We start from the raw sequence: 22804 nt of genomic DNA, 5'->3' as shown, positions 1-22804 counted from the left end.
TGCACTAAGGAACTCGACATACACTAAGATGTTTGGTTTACACTACTAATCACCAACTTGGTACAAATTGCTTGGTGCAAACTGAATACTATTCCTTGAACTCGGTAGCAACTATAGGACTTGGTAAAGCCTAAAATTCTTGGTTAACACTGTTAACTATATAATAAGCTCAGTAGGTACTATCTGTCTGAATAAGTGTGTCACTACTATAAAATGTGACTGTAAAGTCAACAATCTCCCCCTTTGGCATTACTAACAAAAACACTTATTAGTCAAAACTGAATTCAAAAAGTTCAAGAACAGCTTTTATTCATCATCTATGTCTCCAACTTAGTAGAGTACTCTATTTTTGGGATTTCTCAAAATTGCTTTTGAAAGGGATGTTTCTCTAAGTATCTATACATATATGATATGACAATGCTCCCCCATACATAAATATACAATATACTTTACATCTTTTCACATCTAATATATACATTTTCTCCTCGTTTATGTATACTACATCTTATATTATATCTCCTCCTCTTTATAATATACATCTTCTCCCCCTTTTTGACATTAATGCAAAGATTTATGATGTATATTATACGGTAATGCCAAAATGTGACAAGAAATTTGAATGTACCTTGAGAATTAGTGCCATTGTCTTATCCCAATTTTCTTGCAACACCTTGCATGTGTCCAATACAACTTGAACTTCTACTGAAAGTTCTATCATGTGATCTATAATTGAGAAGTTGTTATCAATAATGAGGGTTTTAGCATGTTCAATATGTTTCTACAATGCATCCATGTTTGGGAGAATTATGCCCTATATGTTTACAAGTGTAGCTCTTATTCTAGCTTCTTCTCTTAGCAATTCTACCTACATATTAGTTAAAAATTTGATCTTTGTGTAATGGGCAGAGTTTTAACTCGGGTCAAGTTGTAACTATTGCGCACTTGCCTTTAGGTCTTCATCAATCTTTGAAAGTTTATCATTGATTTGCTTGGTGAAAATTGAGGTCTCACATAGTTTACCAAATAATAAAGTCACATTGTTGCAAGAGGTCTCTAATGAGTTTAAAATAGTAGATAGATATAGTTGATGAATTGCAATTTTTTGTGAAATTAGCTCCAAATCTTTATTCTCAAATTTCTTCTCTGCTCTCTACAACAATTTCTCCTATCCATTTAAATCTTCATTGAATTTATGGACTACCTCTACTAACTGATCCAAAATTGGTTGAGAAGTGTCAACCTCTATGTTGAGTGCCTCTTGTAGAATATTCTTTGCATCTTCAAGCACTTAAAATTCTTTATTTCTTTCTTCTCTAAGCCTCTGCTACTTAGCTTTCTTTTGAAGTAGCTCTCCAAATATATGCATTTGATTAGGATTAAGATTGGAGATTTCCCAATTTGGAATAAAAATCTCCTCATCAAGATCAATTTCCTCTTCTTTCTCTTTGCCTTTACTAAAATAAATTGTACTTGGTTGAGGCTTTGTCTCAACTGTCTTTATACTTATTATTTGCATGCTAGGAATGGAAACAATGGTAGAAATAGTAGGATTGGCTGAAAAAGTAGATACTTTATTTATTGGCAAAATAACTTGTGTAATCAAAACTAATGGAGGAGTAAGCATTGACTACTCGATAGATGAAGTGCTTGTCACTTCTATCAATGAAGTACTGAGCTGAATAGGTGCAAAAATTGAGTGAGTGCTAGTACTTGCAATTTTTGATATAATCGATCCCACAGTAGCTTTTTCTAGGCTTAATGTTTTCAATGCTTCACTAAAGAATGAGGAAGTGAGGCTATGACCTCTGCAACAATTTTCTCTAGGTCAATCTCCTCTATGTTATAAACTTCAGGTAAATTTTCCTTGGTAGCTTCATGTCCTTGTTCCTATTCCTATTCCTCATCATCTATGTTATCATAATGTTTTATTTCTTCATCATTATGATCTTCTTCTTCCTTGTCATCATCATCACCTTTATCATCATCCTTGTCACTAATATTAACAATAAAATCACTCTTCTTATGTAGATTATAGATGTTTTTCCATGTCGTTGTAGCATTTTTCACTACATGTTCAATGTCACTGATTAATATCAAAAAAGTGTTACACTTCAAGGTAAGATTTTCTTCATTATTCTTTAAGGATTCTTTTACTTCCTTGTCACTTAAGCCCAGCATGAGTTGCCTCAAGGTCTGCTTATATATGTCTCTAGCAATTTTTCTTGCATACTCCCATCTTCGCTTAACTTTCCCCACTAATTCACTTGGAATCTACTAAACAATATGGGCTAGAGAATATTTCCATTTGCCCATCTTAGACATAACCATGTCTCAATTTTCTTTTGCTCCTCTGCAGTTCTTATTTCATACCTTAGTGCTTTGAAGTTTTCCATACTGGTTCCAGTGTCAATTTCTTTCAACTTTTCTTGGAAAGAGGGTGGTGGCTTTTTGAAGATTACATCTCAACCTTGTTTCTTCCTAGATGCCCTCCTTGTGAACACAACAGTAGATGGTTTGGCAAGTTTGGTTATAATAACCTTACCTTTCTCCTTTACAGGTTCTTCTTCTTTCAAGGTAAAAGTACAAAGTTGTGTCACCTTTCAAGCGAACTTATCTAAATGGCTGAATTAGAGTATTTCTATCTAAAAAACAATTTTGTTCAAACATATGATCTTTGATAAATTTATTCTAGCTAACTTATATATGGTCTCACACTTTTCCAATTGGAAATATTTATTAAATACATGTTTTATACTAGTTAGTATCTAATTACTAAAGATATACAGTTATTTCAGAAAACTAACATTTCAATAACTCTTACAATTTATTATGATAATTTTTTAACAATATATAATCACTATTTTATAGATCTCAAACTCAAGAATATTCTCATATAGAGTTCATAGTGTTTTAATTAGATATAGTATATTAAAATTAAAAAATTCTACAAGTAAGTATTTTAACACTCAAGAAGATATCAATTTTGAGAAAGAAAAAAATATTGTCATATTATTAAAAAATTAAAAAATTATATGATGTTCTAGAGAAGAAAGTCCTCTTCCAAAATCCATAATTTTCCTTTTGGTTGGAATAGATTTATTCTGAAAAATGTGGTTGGAGATGAAAACTATCAATTTGAATAAGTTGAAATCTGAATCATTATAAAAGAGAAAATATAGATCTAAAGCCAATTTTTACTTTTGATTATTCTAGCTACATATGTTATCTATAACATAATCTGAGATCAAAAGGAAATTACTTTATTTCCATGTAGTTTTGTGCTAGTAACTAGACCCCTAATTTCTAGCATTTTATAACAACTAAAAATTATCTTTAAAAAATAGGAAAATATATAATTTCTTATTCCAAATAATTATTAAAAATTATAATCCTAAACTTCATCCATTTCTACACATTTCATTAGTTTACTTCATTTTCAAATTCTAAATAATAATACCAATCTTATGTCACTGAAGGTGAAAAACTATACTTTTGTTAGCCTTTTCCTTTGTAAAAGGGAGACTTTTCTTCATCTTCCACTTCATCATCCTCAATGTCATCTTCTTTGCCTTTAGTCAATAGAAGAGTGGAGCTAGTTTTTAGTTTTGCAATTCTCTTCTTTCCTTTGTTGACTACATGAGGGAATTTTATTTCAAGTTATATTATTTCCTTTGCTTCATCATAGGTGCCAAAGTATGTAGCTTTTGGGTCAACAGTTTCATTTAATAGTGCTTCAATAATGTCCTTAGTTTCATCAATGTTAACCTCATAACCTAGAGGCTTGACCCATACATTTCTTGGTTTAATTGCTTGAATATATACTTTATCACAGTCAACCATTAAAAAAATATAATCTTTTTAATAATCAAAAAGTTTCTTTGGTATCCTAAATCTATTATTCATCTTGTCCTTAAAAGCATAAAAGTAGTTATCCATAATACTAGTATAGTTGTCTCCCATTTCAACTATGTATTCATTGATCTAATAGAGAACAGGTACATCCTTCCTCCATACGATGATACCTTTAGACGGGAAAAACTATTGCACATAGAAAAATAGACAAGTTAAGAGCATACCAAACTTACAAGGATTGTTCTTTGAAATTCTTATACTCTCCATATTTTTGTTGAACTAATTCCGCATCAACTCAGCAAGGTCAAGTGACAAGTTATTTTTTACCACTTTGTATGTGAGATCTACTACTTTGCATGATACACTATTGAATCTGCTCGAGCTATATATTTTTTGTGCAATGACATGTATCTTGAACTTCAATTCCATATCCATAGCACAACTGATCTTCATTCCCCTTCCATCCCACTTGGTAAGGGTTTTCTTTTCTAGCTCGACTTGACTTAGGGTTTTGGTCATTCTAGCTTTTGCCAACATTGGAAGACCACTGATCCTATGGATCATCTTCTTGGTTATCACAATAGGTTTCTCTAACCACAACTGACCATTATGCACATGGCTGAGAATAAATCTTATCCATTTGATCTGAAATTGTCATGGCATGTGCAAGATATAAGTCAAACCCTTTGCTTCAAGTTGTTGATGCTCTGGTTTTAACACACCATTCACATACAATTCTCTCAAGGATTCATCCATTTCCAAAATTCCAATATCTTAAATAGCACACCAAAAATTTGAACGAATATCATTTATCAATAATACCTCTGATGGAATTTGTGATTGTGCTTCGCTCGAATCTAGGGTTCTACAATAGCCAGACTCAGCTTGAAGTCTAGTGGCTTCCATTCCATGCCTCGAACTAACATTTTTGACCCTTTCTTAGATTTACTACTAGTGGATACCATTTTTCTCAAAATCTTCAATAGTAATATGCTCATATCGCTCAGATGCTCAAAAATTGTTTTGCACAAATAGCTCTAAAAAATTTGCAGTGACAAAAGACTTTTTTATTTCAATCTTTTTATCAAATTTTGTCTTTCAATTTCCATAAATACTTGGTATGATTATTTTCTCAAATTATAGACTTTCTTCCACTTTCCTTGCATTAAGTTCTCAGTAGAGTCATCCATGACTCGGTGACCACATAACAATTTTAGTAGCTCCCAACCTTACTCGACAGGGTTTGCAACCCGACTTCACTTGATAATGACTAGAACCCCCTTGAATGTTTGATGATCCTTTTACATCTTGAATGATGATATGGATCTTTCATTATGCTTACTGGAACTGATGTGAGATGTCTATTTCATAATCCTAGTTCCAGTTCTCCTTGCAATAGATCAAGTGGAAATGCTTGAGTCACCCAATTCTTGAGTGACATGTTCATCATTGCTCGAACTTGTTTTCTCAAAAGATTTTGGAATCCATTGCTATCTCATCTACTTTCTGAAGTTATCATCCTTGGCTTTCTTTTCATCTTCAATTTTTCTAATAGTCATATAGTTCTTGGCAAGATGACCAAGTTTTGTACAAATGAAACATTTTTTGGTAGTTTCTCTTGTACTCGTGATGTTTTGCACAATTCATTCCAATGTGTCCAAATTATCCATAATAATGACATCTGCATCAAGCATTATAGTCAAAACCAAATATAGCTTTTACAATTTGTTCTATTGGGTTCAATATCTTAGTTTTGCATTCATTAGCTTTAGACCATGCTGATTGTAATTGTAACATTTTCCATTGAATTTGGCTTTCCCATGCTCCAACATTTGTTTGATGTATGGCCTATCTTACCATAGTGACTACAAGTAGGTCTTTGATTCTTTTGAGCTCATTGCTTGTATGATTCACCTTCTTCTATATATCCATTTCTTTCTTTTCCTTTTTGTTTGTATTGGCTATGCTCATTCAATTGATCTATGTCTGCTTGAGACTTCATCATCCTCTCATTGATTTACTTTTCAATGTTTAGTTCATTCAACAATCTTTCATTTTCTAATTTTAGATTCATGATATCTTCATTTGCATTGGTGAGCTGATTAATGAAGTCTACCTGCTTGAGGGATAGGTGTTGAATTTCATTGTTCTTTCATTCTATCTCTTGTTTTGCCTTGTTTTTCTCTTCCACGACTTCACACAATCTTAATGACTGAATTTTTTGTGCTCTTCTTAGTTTTCTTACTTCTTTTTGAAGGTTACCATTTTTCTCTAATAGTTCTTTGATTGCTCCATTGGCTTCATCTAAATTGTTTGAATGGATGTCTTCAATTCTTTCTTCAATGTAGAGTTTTCCATTCATCTAGATTGCAAGATATTTTCTTCTTTTTAGGGATTGAGAGAGTTGTTCCTTTGCTTTCTTGAGTTGTCCAATAGCCAATTCCAAATCTAGCTTCTCATTGTCAATAACCTTATCAAATTTGAATACGTCCATAGCCTCTGATATTTTCTCAAGTTGTTAAACTTCTTTCCTAAGAACCATAATGCTCTAATACTAATTGTTGGAAATATATGTGATAGGCTAAGTCATTGAGAGGGGAGGGGTGAATCGGTAACCTATAAAAATTATTCCTTTATTAGCAATATTGATAATTTCAAACTTTGATAATTTCAAATCTAAGAATATTGATTCTGCTTTCAAAGCTAAACTAACACTCAAAGAACCTAAAGGAAAGAGAAAGGTCAAGCATGTCACTAGTGATAGTGACATAAATGATGAATCTCTAGAAGAACTAGAAGCATTGTTGGCTAGGAGATTTCGTAAAGAGAAAGTAAAATTAAAAGGTAAGCTACCCATCATATATTTTAATTTTAATAAAGTTGGTCATATTGTAGCAAGATGCCATGAGAAGAAGAACAACATAAATGAAGACAAATCTAAAAGTAGAAAAGATGAGAATAACAAAGCTAATAAAGGCAAGGGAAAGAAAGCTTGTTACATTGATGAAGAAGAATCTAATGATGAATCAAATGATCATGATGATGAAATTATCTATGCTTCTATGAAAGATGATTCAAATGAAAATGAGGCAACTACATTGGTATCTTATGTAATCAATAGTGGAAGATGGATCATTGACAGTAGATGTTCTCATCATATGACTAGTGAAAAAAGTAATTTCAATACCCTTAAGCATTATAATGGAAATAGTGTTAGATTTGGTAATGATGCCCCTATCCAGTAAAGCGTAAAGGATCAATAAGATTGAAAAACAAGATCATGATGACAATGTTTACTATGTGGAAAGACTTGCATACAATCTATAGAGTATGTCACAATTGAAGAGTGTAGGATACAAAGTTGAATTTGAACACAAGAAAGCTAAGATCTATGATGCTGATGGAGAACTCATTAGAAGTGGAGATCAGACTAGAGGTAAGCTATTTTATCTTGACATTAATGAAATTAATTGTCTTATTGTACAATTTGATGACATGTGGTTGTGGCACAAAATATTATGTCATGTAAATTTTGACAACTTGGTTAGGATCAGTAAGATGTAAAGAGTTAAAGGTTTTCCAAAATTGAAGAAACCTAATAATGTGATTTGTAAACAATGTCAATTAGGCAAGATGAAAAAATCTAGTTTTAAGAGTTAGACTCATACTTCAAAAGAAATTTTGGAATTAGTTCATACTGATCTATGTGAACCAATTGATGTGCAAAGCTACAAGGTGACAATTATTTTATTCTATTTGTTTATGATTACTCTAGAATGATGAGAGTGATTTTTTTAGAGAAAAATCTGATGTTTTTCAATTGTTTAAGTGGTATCTGGAAAAATTTGAAAAGGAAACTTGTAAAAGCTTGAAATATTTGAGATCTAACAGAGGTGGAGAGTTTACATCGAATGAATTCAACAACTTCTACAATGACAAAGCAATCAAAAGACAAACTTTTGGATCTAGGAACCCCCCACAAAATGGGATAGATAAAAGGAGGAGTAGATCTATGAGGGATTGTGCTAGAACACTAATGATGGAGAAGAATGTTTCTTTAAAATATTGGAGAGAAGTTGTCAGTACATTTTTCTATACCTTGAACCAAGTACAAGTCAAGAAAGGTACAAATTCCACAGTTTTTGAATTATGGTATGGATACTCACCCAATGTCAATATTTTATGGTATTGGAAGCAAGTGTTACATTCTTAAGGACAACAAAAATGGTAAACTTGATGCAAAAAGTGAAGAAGGTATATTCATAGGATACTCCACATGAAGTAAAGCTTATAAGTGTTTAAATACTAACAATAACAAAGTTCTAGAAACTAAAAATGTAAAACTTGACAAATATACAAATATACATGAAGATGAACAAAGGAAGGAACCTAAGAATTGCAAAAACTTTATGTACTACTATGAAGGCATGTCTACTAATTCTGATTATACTGTGAACCAAGATGGTGATCAACAAGAATCAGTGATTGTTGAATCACATACAATGGTTGTTGAGTTGCATTTAGGAGCCGAGTTATAATCAGAAGTTGAGTTACATTTTAAAGTGGAGAATAGTTTACAAGAAAGGTATGTCAAGTTTCCTAATAGAGAAGTACATAGTGAACCTAATATTGAACTTCATGAATGAAATATTGTTGAAAGAAGAACAAAGCCAAGATTGTCAAAATATGTCAGAAGACATCATCTTACGGAACAAATCAGTGGAGAAAAAGAGGATGGACTAATGAAAAGGAATGGATTAATGTGAAAACATTTTTTTTAAACATACATGATCCTAAATTAGTGAAGGATGCATTAGAGAATGAAGACTGGAATAAAGCCATGAAAGAAGAAATTGATCAGATTCAGAAGAACAAAATATAAATACTAGTACCAAAACTAGAGGACAAGAATGTTATTGGAACAAAGTAGGTGTATAGAAATAAATTAGATGAGAATGGTGAAGTAACAAGGAATAAGGAAAGGTTAGTCTGCAAAGGTTGTGCACAAGAAGAGGGAATTGACTATGGAGAGACATTTTCCCCAATTGCAAAATTGGAAGGACTAAGAACTTTGCTTGCTTATTATTCTTATAAAGAATTCAAAGTTTATCAAATGGATGTTAAGTCATCATTTTTGAATGGTATGTTGGAAGAGGAGGTTTACATTGAACAACCTTAAGGATTTTTTGATCTAAAAAACTAAAAAATGGTGTGTATATTGTACAAAGATTTATATGGTTTAAAACAAGCTCTTAGAGCATGGTATGAAAGATTGCACAATTATATTGTGAAGATTGGTTTTGAGAAGATTGCTGATAAAAACAATCTATACTTGAAGACAAAAGGAGGTAAATAAATTTTACTAACAGAAATATTTGTTGATGATATCATATTTGGAGGACAAAATGCATTGTGTAAGACATTTGCAATGAAATGATGAAACAATTAGAGATGTCTATGTTTGGAGAAATAAAGTTATTTATTGGATTACAAGTATATCAGATGAAATATGGTATTTATATTACTTAGTCCAAATATGTAAAGGGAATATTGATGACCTTTGGTATGGAAGATTCAAGACTAGTTAGTACTCCCATGGTGATAGGACATAAACTATCCAAAATTGATGATTATGCTAAAGTAAATCAAACATTGCGCAAGTCTATGATTGAAAAATTGCAATATGTGGTTCATAGAAGACCTAATATTGCACTAGTTGTTGGGATTGTTGCAAAAAATTTTGCAAATCCTAAGGAGAATCACATAATGGTTGTTAAAAGGATTATGATATACTTAAAAGGTATAGAAGACTATGGTCTATACTACAAGAATAATGGCTAGTTTGAATTGAGAGCCTATATAGATGTTGATTGGGTTAGCAATATTGATGATAGTAAAACTACAAGTGGTGGATCATTTTTCTTAGGAAAAAGATTGGTTACCTAGACTAGCAAGAAATAGAATTGTATTTCACAATCTACTGCTGAAGCTAAATATGTGGCTGATGTAGTGAATTGTACAAATATGGCATGGATCAAATAGTTACTCAAAGGAATGAAGGAAGAAATCATTAAACCTACAATAATCGACTATGACAATACAAGTGCTATAAACATATCTAAGAACCCTATGATGCATACAAAGAAAAAGCACATTGTAATTAAATATCATTATTTGAGAGAGTTGGTTCATGATAAAAAAAATGAGAATGGAATATGTAAATACAAAGGAACAAATAGTTGATATATTCACAAAGGCTTTACCTAAGGATGCATGCATGAATATCTTAGAGGTAAGATAAGGGTGATACCCCTATCCAAAGCTACTTAAGAAGCAAGAGTAGTGTCCTACATCAACTAATTTGAATGACATGCTTTACAACTTGATGAAGTGGATCTTACTTTAGGAACTGCCTAAAGTAAGGAAGGAGATAAAATAAAAGATTTATAGTCACATGCAAGGTGATAAAGGGAGAACCTAAATTTTTGATATCTACATATAAAAATGACAAGTGCTTGGTATTATTATCAAAGAGGGAGAATATACAAGGTTAAATTAGGGAGAAATATAACATTACCAATAAGGAGTTAAACAAGAAGTGTTTACACTAAATATCTGAAGAGGAAGAGAGACAATAGCACTAAGACCAAGTAAGACATTGATGATATAGTGTGTTGTTTATCTACTTAAGGCTATAATGAAAGGATACTTGAGAAATGACAAGAAGAAGACTAAGAAAAGAAATGTGTCTGTCAAGCTTGATAGAGAGAACAATGAAATTTGAGCAATTTAGTTCAGTCCAAGTAGAAAGTTAGTTTGAGCTGGAGCAAAGAGAAATTCAATATGTGCCTAGCAAAGGAAGTTTAGTATGTGGTAATCACCAATAAGACTTAGTATATGTCAAGAAAACTAGTGTTGACCAAGCATTAGAAGATAGTTATTGCTGACAAAAAAACAAGTTATTACCAAGTGATAGTATAAAGAGTTTGATTAAAGATTTGACAAATCTAAGCCAAAAAAGTTGATTTCTTGAATTATGTGATGCATGTTAAAGATAAGTATGATGAGCTAGTGGCACATAATTCAAGATATATTGTTTTGAGACAAATTTGAAGAGTATTGTAAGAGAAGCTTCTAAAAGAAACAAAAATGGAAAAGAGGGTAGATTCCATGAATCTAACCTAACCCTAAGATGGAAAATTATGGTGAAGCAATGAAAGATCAAAATTTTCTATATAAGGAGATAACAAGCTAGAAGAAAAAGGTGAAGTGCATGAGGAAGGTATTGCTTCATTTGGTGGCCAAAGGAATGGACCCATAGTTGGCATACTAAGCATGAAGGCTTAAGGAGGTGAAGGCTTGAAGGGTGAACAAGCAAGCAATTAGAGACAAAGGGAAATAAATACCAAGCATAATGGAGAACTGAATGAGAGATTTGTAATAAGCAAGTGATTTTTTTTGTTATCAGATCAAGTCCTACTATTAATTTTTAACAACTATATCAGTTTGGATAAATCCTTTGGATTAAGGTTGATCTAATAGTCATAAGTAAAAAATTTAGATAGGTGACATTTTAATGCAATATTCTAAAGTCCTCTAAAAATGCTCACTCCTAATAGGGTGATTGAAATCTTTTAATCAAGGTCACATTTAACAATGTGCATTGTAACCTTTAATAGGGTTGACTCCTCACATGGCTCACTTCAGAAGAGTGAAAACTGGTAGCATGTTATTGGTGGTTTTTCCCAAATTGGGTTTCCACATTAAACTCTTGTGTCAAAATGTGTGATTGATTTTTTTTTTGTTTCATGTTTACATTTCTACAAAGTTCATTTGACCTAGGACAATAATATACTAAGGTTTGAGATATTGGATAATCTAATCAATCCATGCACATGTGTTTGTTAAGTACTAAAAAGTTTTATCTATACATTTGGATCTTGGATAATTGATTCAACCACCCTCTTAGTTATTCTAAATTATTCCAACATAATGACCAATATCATACTAATACCACTAATGGAGAAAGTACTTTATAATTCATTATATTTAATGAAATGCAAAAAAAAAATAGAGAGATAGATATGGAAGGTTACTCTATTATCATTGCAATATATTATGCCGAACCATAATAGATGAATTCATAAAATTAAATGAAAAGGGATAAGTCATTGTGATGACTAGTTTAATGGTAGTGTATCTTAATATTTCATAGGGTGTTTTTAATTAAGAAACATAATGTTACATTGAGTTGTCTATATTTCTGACTTCTTTAGCATAGAGTTATGATTAAGAAAAGTAGAATTAATAAGATGGAATAATCATATAAAGAATATATTTTATTATAAGAATACAGATGATGATGGAGATGATGTTTCTTTGGGAGAGCTTTCATACGAGATGACGTCAACGGTATTTCTTGAAAAGGGAAGGATTATATTACATGGGTGATAAGATTATTACACTTTTGAATTAAGATATTTATGAGCATATGATTGGGAGATGTACATGATATTACTCAACTTTGATAAATAATTTGATAGAGATCAACATATTGATTGGTATCACTTCTATCACTAAATTAAAATATTGTCTATTGTAAGGGTTTATGCATGTTTATAGATTCAATGTCTTATGATTATTTATTAGATATTTATCATAAAACATTGAAAATAGAGTAGAATAAAAAAAATGGGGAAGTTATTAAAATGAATATGGATTTATTCAAGGGGAAAAGGGAACATTCAATAGGATATGTAAATGTAAGCTCCCACTTCAAACTAACATTCAAATAGAAGAGAAAGAAGAGATTCAAAATATAACTCTCAATCAAATTGGAATTAGATTAGAAAAATTCAAATAGGATCAAGGGATGCAATAATTAGATCTAATGCATTCATAAAATCCAAATGAGACATGAAATTAGATCTAAAAATACCAAGGAAAAGGATAGAGTTGACTTATTTAAAAAATGAATTAGGAAAAGAACATCTCTTTAAATAAATCTGATGTTTTACAACTATTACTAGAATCTCAACTATGAATCTTTGATCAAGATAGAAAACCTTAGAAAACTCTATTTTTTCCAAACCTCAAGGAATACCAATCAACCTAATGAAAAGTGTTTGAGAGCTTTAAATAATGATGGACATGTTCCTATGATACTATAGAAATATTTACCCAATTTCATTTGGAAACTCTTGGTAATTATTTTATAGATCTATAGTCACAATCCTTATAACCTACAAGCATATTATAAAATTTGTATGCATGGGTGGATATATATAGGTTTTACTTAGTCAACCCCCCATTTTGGTGTTTCTACATCCATGAATAAGATATAGAAATGTTCTTATGTGTATATTATTCTCACGAATCCAACATTGCAAATCTAGAATGTAGAGAGCTAGAAAATACTAAGAATATACACTACAAATAAAACCATAGCATGCAAATGTGCATGTAAGTGTAAATGTGCCCAAAATATGAAGATAAAAAGATTACATCTAAATATATTATAAAAAGTAGACCAAGTCTCCAAGTCTAAATTACTCTACCCCTATTCATGATCCCTTTGCATCTCCATGATTTCATGTAGTTTTTGAATGCTTCAATTGAAAAATATAGATGAAAGCATTCACTTGGCAATGAATAAATGAGATCCATCCCTTAGGTCCACATTGAAATTACTCTATGTAAAATTGGGGTGTCCTCATGTGCTTGTACCTTTATTTTATTCATGCCAAATGATCCCATTGATATCCTTTTATAATAATCTTTTGTGATTACCCTCCAAGGAGCCAACTATAATGAGTAGCAAACACTTGAAACTTAAAATAGGATCACAACCCAAAAATCTCAACCTTTAGAGTGTAGGTTAACTTGCATTACCCTATTCTATAATTGGCCAACCTAGGTTGGTGTATTCTCAAAGAGGTTGAACAAGGCTGACCTATTCCCTCATGGTCCAAAGTTTTAGGGTTGTAACCTAGGATTTTAGAACTATAGATTAAGGTCTAGGTGTAATGTGCATAAAGGATTTGATAAATTATGGTTAGAATTAGGAAATGGGGCCTAGAAAGAGGAGGATACTTAGAAAAGAACACTAATACATCTTTGGAACACTAATGAGAAACATCCAAGAGGTTATTATAGGAACATGAAGCATAAATTAATGATAAATAAGCCTAATATAGAGAACAATCTAGAAAGAAAGTTTTTTCTGCTAGTTTGTTCAGTGAAATATGAGTTTGAACAAAAAATAGGTGTCGTGCACTTGTAAGGAAAATCTATAAAGAAATGAGAAACCATTATGTGGAGCTAACCTAAAGAAAAAAATGAGGAAAATTGAAATAAATAAATAAATCTTAGTGGGGAAGTGAAGGGGTTCATGCCATATTTTTTATTAAAATTGTGTGTTTCCTTCCATGAGAAATTTAGAACAAAAAAAAAAAGGAAAAATATATGTGTTGGAAAAATCCTCCCCAATAATAAGATGAAATGGATTTTCACCTCTTCAGAAACCCTACTTTAGGCCATTAGCTCAAGAAAATATTCCAAAAGTGTAAAAACATAGAAAATGCATATCAAGTATTTTATATAAAGGATTTTGATTCTTATAAATAAATGCAATTAGAAGGTGATAAGCCAATTCAACAAACTTGGCAACATCCTCCCATATGGTCTATATAAAATTGAAGCTCCAAAGAAAGTACATATAGTTTTATGGAAATGTCACTTCAAATATTTAATCAAATGTAATGTCACAAGCAGTTCCAATGTCTTCGAACCATTCCCAATATCCTTCCTTCGTACACAAATGTATCTCCCTTGCCTCCCTACTATATAAAAATAACCTTCCTACTATGCAAAAATTATAAATTTTGTAAGATGAAATAATTTGGGTCACATATTATTCTTAGAAATGAAAATCCATTCTCTTCCTTAGACTCTAATCCTTCTACAATTTGGTTGACAACTATTAATCAAAACATTTTCTTTCTTAATTTGAAAAAGGGATTAAAGGAGGATATATTCCATGCACATTATTAAAAGTAATTTTTCCACATAGAATGATCATTCATAGTCATACTAAATTCCATATGTTCTAGCAACTTTCACAACCTATGTCTGTATGCATGAGGAATGTCGAAGCATAGGCTATTTGTGTGAGGCATTTTCTAAATTTGACATAGAAACTACAAAATTTTTGACTAACCATTGATTAATAAAATAATAGGCAACTAGGAAAAGTAGATCCAACCAATTACACAATAGAATTAACGTAACAAAAACTAATATAATGAGATTGATAAAAGTATAGGTCAAAAGTTTTACATGGAGTTTTTAAGCTTGAAGATTAATTCAAAGAAAGGTACATCAAAATATTATTCTCACATCTTAAGGGCAAGGACTAGTAAATTTGTGCATTTGAAAATTGTTATATATATATATATATATATATATATACATACATACATACATACATACACATATAGATACATATGTATATATATACATACATACATATACATACATATATATACACACACATATGTGTATATATATATACACACACAAATATATATATACATGTATATATGTATATATATACAAATATATCTACATATATACATGTATAAATATATATTTGTATATGTATACATATTTATATAATTATTTTAAAAAATAATATTAAACAATGTATTAATATAAAAAAACTATAAAATATGTAAATATACAATGAATACATAATTAGTTGATGTTTAGATAAATTTTGAGTAATTTTGACTCATCCCATAAATGACTACGTCATAGGAGCAAGAGCAATGAGACACCACTTGACCATCCCATAGTATAAATATTTACAATTTGATAATATAAAAAAAAAATTGGCCATGTGAACTCTCAACATAAGTTATTTAACTCATGTTAAATATTAAGGTTATACAATATAAATATGCTTACTTTATCAATGTTTTAAAATCTCCCTATGAAATTTACAAAAATATCTCAAACCATTTATTTGGACAACTATATTAATGTAGTTAATTACGTTATTTAATTAATAAAAACTTATTTAATTTCCTTCCAATAACATATCAAATATAACTTAGTCATTAAAACTTATATTTCTTATAAATCTTTACTCGTGGAATTAAATAGATATAAATGCATTTAATAAATTTGAAATAATATAAATGGTATTCAATATTTAAAAAATTAGGTATAGATATTTAGAAAAAAACATTTTTATTTATTTTTTTATTTTTGAAAAGAAAAATGAAAAAACCACTAGGAAAAATATGAACAACCAATAAAATAACTCATAACACTACACATGTTCTTTAAGTGCAACTAATAATATTGTAATAGTAAATTATAGAAGTCAATATAACAATTTTTCTCTATTTTACAAATTTTAACAAATTGTAAATTTAAAAAAACTTGATGATTAAATTTGATAGAATCAATCATCATATTTGTTTCTATTTTAGAAGTTTCAATAGAGTTCACAATGTGACCAGATTTCAAGAATGACAATTAATTTACATGTTAAATACCATGCACCCATCAACAATATATCAACATGGAAATAGAATATAGCAATAATAATTTTATTACACCAAGAGGCGTAACCCTATAGTGGCACAATACCCCTCTATAGCAGGTCAGCAAAAAATTCATTGTAAGAATAAAGAAGCACTTTGTATTCCACACAGATTCATAATTAGGAAAATAAATGTTGAATATATCTCACAATTGTACATAGAAAACCAATAAACATGAAATATGATTTAGAATAGGAACAACTACTCTTTTTCATTAGTTGGAATATTGGAATGGAACACATGTATAATGCATAAAGAATATTCAATTTTGAATAAAAAGTATATAAAAACCTGTTTCCATTGTTTTATGAGCATCTAATGTAGTCATTGGCATTTGATTAAAAATATATGCAAGAGAAGCACATGGAAAAGTATAGGAAGAGGTAGAGATAAATTAAAATACAACATATAGATATAATATTCTTCAAAACCAAAGAAGTGAGATATGCAGTGGTCACTCTTAATCAGCATAAAAAAATATGCAATCAAATTATAGGAATTTGTCAAGCTCAGACAACATACAAATAAATACAGAGGGTATAATATATCATACAAAAAATTGGAACATTTTTACATTAGCCAGTATTTTCCTCACATGTACATTAACAAACCATCCTTTTCATACTAATTAATGCTTCATTTGATATTTGGAAACAAATATATTGAAGCTATGAGAAATTAACGTCTGAATTAGAGGAATGAATCAAACAATCTAAAACATTTGCATTGAAATGAGTTTTTTATTGTCCAATTGTAACATCTAACATTTTTGGGATAGTTAAGAGTCACACTCAAATTTAGAAAACACAAATTTTGTATTCATGATTTCTTCAATTTTATCAAATCACCATTGGCATGTCTTTGTTGGAATATTAAATCTTATTGGTTGTACCTGGAGCCCTGCATCCACCTACCAACTTTGACAATCTGTAGGTGCAACAGTCAGAAACATAAATGTGGGTAGGTGAGTTCAAATTTTGAATGAGAGGGAGATTTTTGAATTGACACGAAGAGAAAAAAAGGGGGAATGTTACATTCATTCTATAAGTTAGATCCAAACATTCAAAGAGTTAGGTAGAGAGAAGTTTTTGAGTTTAGTAGAACAATAAAGGCAAAAAGATCAATCAGATCCACTAGTAGCAGCTAGGGTGGATGACTTTCTGGGTATTTTGTGAAAGTAAAGTTTTGTCTCATATGAACAGTGATTGCTCTAAGTTTATTAAATGGAACCATTCATTGATTTAAGTTTGATTCAAGTTCTTAGATAGTTTTGTTCATATAGGGTTGATTGTTTATTCTCCAGATTTACATATTAGTTGTTTCAAGTTAATAGAAAGCAAGCAAGTATATTTTCCATCTCCAATATTTTGTGGTTATATATCTTGTCTCCTTTAATACATTCTATTGTTCATGAATGCTAAGTTTTTGGAGAGAGAAGGATAAACTATTTAACTTATTTTTCAAATGATGTTATTCCTCCCTACATTACTCAGCTTCTACTTGAACCGAGTAACTCAGCTTGTACTGTTCGAGAAACTCGGTCTCCTCTATTGTGCTCATTGTTTCCAAGATACTCTTTAATGACTAAGTAACTTAGTCAATATAGGTTTCGATCTACAGCTTGACACTACCTACAACTTGGCACTCTACATTGTCAAGCAAGTTCGCATAGCTTGACACTCCACTTTTACCCTGTCGAGTGACTCAACTACCTCTACAATTTGGATTTTATGTGAAGTTTTACATGGTATCAAAGACATAGATGGAGATGCAAGAAAGACATAGTTTGGTCATAGTTTTCTAGGTGTTTGATATTATTGTGTAGGAGACATGGTTGGAGATGTAGAAAAGAAAAGACAACAACCACCTTCTTTTAATGGACAAAATTATGACACTTGGGAAAAGAGTATGAGAACCATTATGGTTGCAAATGACTTATGGGATTTTGTGGTAAATGGGTTTAATGATGTAAGTGACCCAACATAGTATGCTTCCCTCACTAACCATCAAAAGACTCAGTTGAAGGAGTCAAGAAGAAGGGATGCAAAAGACCATGAGATAAACATTTGTTCCTAAGATAGTAGCAACTAACTATACAAAGAAAGCATGCGATATCCTTGAGAAAAATTTCAAAGGGACTTGTTCAGTCTATGTACTAAAGCTATAGATGATACTAAGGGAGTTTGAGAACCTTCAAATGAAGGATAGTGAGTCTTTTTTAGATTTTATCTCAAGGGCCTCAAGTTTGATAAACTAGTTGAAATCAAAAGGAGAAGATTATGAGGAGTAGATAATAGTGGAGAAAATATGAATTCTACCTCCAAATTATGATAATATTATGATGACCATTGAAGAGGAAAAGGACCTCACTAATTTGGCAATGGATGAGTTGATGGGTACTCTTCAAATCCATGAGCACTAGATCAATAGATCAGCAATATTAGCTTAGTCCAATTCAAGAGGTAGGGGGAGAGGAAGAAATGGCTTTAGTAGAGGCTCTAGAGGTAGAGGTCATGGAAACTCCAAACAAATGAATGTTGGAGGAGAAAGCTTAGGATGAATAGGAAATCAAGAGGGAGCTAGCATCTATCAAAAATAACTCTAGAAGAGGTAAGAAGAACTACAACTCTAACAAGAGTAATGTAGAATGCTATTACTATCATATATTTGGGCATTATGCAAGTGAAATCTAGAAGAAACAAGGTGATCAATCAATGAAGAATGCAAATGTGGCTGATGTGAATGTGGGTGAAGTAAACAATCCCTTATTCTTCATCATTTACAACATTGGTGAAGAAGGAAGCCCTGAGGTATGGTATTAGCGATTACAGCAACCACATGAGTGGTAATGAAATTTTTTTTTTAAGTAATAAGAATTTCAAATCAAAAATTAGAATGGGAAACAATGGAATAATTCCCATTGTGAGAAAAGGATCTATAATGGTCCACACCGAGCAAGGTAAGAAGAGAGAAATACAAAATGTATATTTTTCCCAAGAATGAAGCATGATTTGATGAGTGTTGGAAAACTCATTCAAAATGGTTACAAGGTACTAATGGAAATGACAAGCGTGTCATTCGGGAGAAAGATGGGAGTAAGAATGTTCTAGTAGTAGTCCAAATGACAAGGAACTAAATGTTCCCCTTGAGGATAGAGACTTGTTTCTCTTCTCAAATTGTTGTTGCACCTCCTATGCATGCATGCACAATAGTACATGAGAAATCATCTTTCAAGAGCATGATTGAAGAACCCTCCAAGATATGGTATCTTAGGTATGGACATCTTGGTTTTGCTTGTTTAAATTTATTAGTCAATGGTAGATGGTTTGCCAAACATTGTAGATTCATGTGACAAGTGTGAGGTTTGTATTTTTGGTAAGCAACATAGGCTTCCCTTTAATTCTAGTAATTATGCAATAGAAAGGGCACCATTAGAGTTGGTACATTCTAATTTAATTGGCCCTATGCAAAACACTTCTATTGGGGGGAGTACTTATTTTACATGACATTCATAGATGATTTTAGCTTGATAGGACATGGGTGTATTTTATGAAAAGAAAATATGAAGTATCTGATAAACTTGTTGAATTTAAAGCCTAGGCTAAAAAGGAATGTGGATATTATGTAAAATTCCTAAGGTCAGATAGAGAGGGGACTATACCTCCAATTCTTTTGTAAATTTTTGTAGGACAAATTACATCAAGACGGAGCTCACAACGAGTTATACTCCTCAGCAAAATGGAGTAGTTGAGAGGAAGAATAAGACCATTATTGAGATGGAAAGGAGCATGATGAAAGCAAAGGGACTCCAACCTAAATATTGGGGAGAGGATGTAGCAGTAACAATATACTTGATAAATAGGTGTCCTACAAAGGCAGTCTGTGACAAGATTTCCCTTGAGGCATGGAGAAAACATAGATGGATAGTTGAGCACTTGAGAGTGTTTGGGTGTGTTGCATATGTACATGTGCCAAAGGAGAAAAGACAAGAGTTGGATGACAAGGGTGTGAAGTGTATCTTCATAGGTTAAAACTCAAAATCAAAGTCCTATAGATTGTATAATCCAATCACTAAGAAGATCATCATTTCAAGAGATGTGGAGTTTCTTGAAAATCAGTCATGGTATGGCTCGATGGATGAATCTTCAAGCACTTCAAGTAATGTCCTAACTATTGTTGAAGAGGATACAGGAGCAAAAAATATAGATAGCTCTAGAGAGAGGCGAAAAGGAAAGCGATCCCAAACATGCAGTGAATCATCTCCTAGTAGTTCTAGACAACCCTAAATTGGTATCCAAAAACAATAGCAACAACAATATTGACAATTATGATCCCACTCTTGCCTCCCCATTACCAAGAAATACTAAGAGTCTAAGGGAGATATACCAAGATGAAAGGTATGATGAAGATTATGATGAGAGTGTTAATCTCAAATTATTTTCTCTAAGTGATTCAATCTATTTTGAAGAGGCCATGAAAGAAAAGAAATGGTGTAATGATATGGATGAGAAAATAGATGCTATAGAGATAAATGAAACATGAGAGTTAACTAATTTTCCTCCCAAGAAAAAAGTGATTGGAGTTAAATGGGTTTATAAGACCAAGTGTAATGCTAAAGGAAAAATAGATAGGCATAAGGCACGATTAATGGTCAAGGGGTACAAATAGTAGTATGCTAGAGATTATGATGAGACTTATGCCCCAATTGCAAGAATGGAAACCATGTTAGAAATAGAATTTATTAAGGGGGGGTGAATTAGTAATCTACAAACTTTAGTCACCAACTGGATATTATTAATTACTTTGAACTATACATAACAAAGTAATAAAGTAATTTTGAATAGTAACAGTAATCACATACAAAGATATCTCATAACACCATATTTTATTAACTAGGGAAACCCTAGCCAAGGGAAAAATCTAGTGGGGATGATACCCACTAGATAATATACTAATATGTAATTTTCTTGTTAGAGGATGGACCCTATTAGGAGTCAATGAGAAAATTCACTATAGAGAGTCCCTATTAGGAGACTTTATATCCCTGTTAGGAGTTGTAGTATAGTAAATGCAAGATGAGTCCACTACCCAAACATGCACTTCTAATTACAAGAAGAGCTCACTGCCCAAACAAGTAATCAAACTTTTCGAATATAGGTACTATAGCTTCTTCCTTGACTAATCTTCGATCTTTTGTTTGATCTCAGATCACAAAATAGCTTTATAAAACTTCACATATATCACTTTCACAAAAGTTCATAAATACCATGCCTTTACACAAATTTCTACTAGGTTTGCTAAGACCATAATACACTTTTCCAACTTAGAGTAAACATCTAGGATTTCAACCCTAATTGGTCAAGTAATTATTTTGTAAACAAAATAATTCCTTTCATTCAATTTCGTTGTCATATTTCATTGGTAAAACATGAATATCTCTTTTCCATATAGTTTGTACTAACTTCTAAGGTTATACACATCATCATCAACATATATATAATCTCCATCTTACTTCACTTGTCATAATATAATGTTAGCAACAAGTTACATACAAAACAATACACTGCTATAATCCAAATTCATACTTAGACAATTTTTTGAGTACCAAAAGCTAAGTATCTTTATTTCTAAGGTTTCTTGTAAGAATGTACATCATGTGTTGCCATAAATGACAATAATTACATATATTCATCAGCCAATTATCAAAAAATCATGTGTGTCGGCATAGTAATTGTAACCCAACACAAATGGAAGGTATATCAAATGGATGTGAAGTCCACCTTGTTGAATGGTGTGTTGAAAGAAGAGGTGTATGTGGAGTCCTAGTTATGAAGTTCTAGGTGAGGACCACAAAGTATATAGACTAAAGAAGGTTCTTTATGGGCTCAAGAAAGCTCCACAAGCATGGTATAGGAGCATTGACTCATTCTTGATGAGCAATAGCTTTAGAAAAAGTGATGGTGAGCCCACTCTTTACATCAAGGTAGAAAATGGTAAGGTTTTAATTATTTTCATGTATGTAGATGACTTAATTTTCACTAGAAATGATATATTTGTAATTGGTGAATTTAAAGAGGCCATGAAAAGTGAATTTGAGATGACAGACTTAGGTCTCTTGAAATACTTTCTATTGATATATGATTGAAAAGATCATTTGAATGGAAAGATTGTTGTAAGAAGACTGTGTGTTTTCAATCATTGTTTTGTCAGTGATGTCAAACTTGCTACATGTTGGTAAGATAATTGCTTATATGTTTCAAGAACTATCACTTAGTTGATTGATGAGGATGATTTGATCAACAAGATGTAACAAAAGTACCTAGAGAAAGGTTGAGTTATGA

This window comes from Cupressus sempervirens, chromosome 3 (genome assembly GCF_028749045.1).
Source record: "Cupressus sempervirens isolate cs-2001-9-10 chromosome 3, ASM2874904v1, whole genome shotgun sequence".
In the NCBI taxonomy this organism is placed as follows: Eukaryota; Viridiplantae; Streptophyta; class Pinopsida; order Cupressales; family Cupressaceae; genus Cupressus; species Cupressus sempervirens.
Note: the sequence above shows the minus strand (reverse complement) of the source record.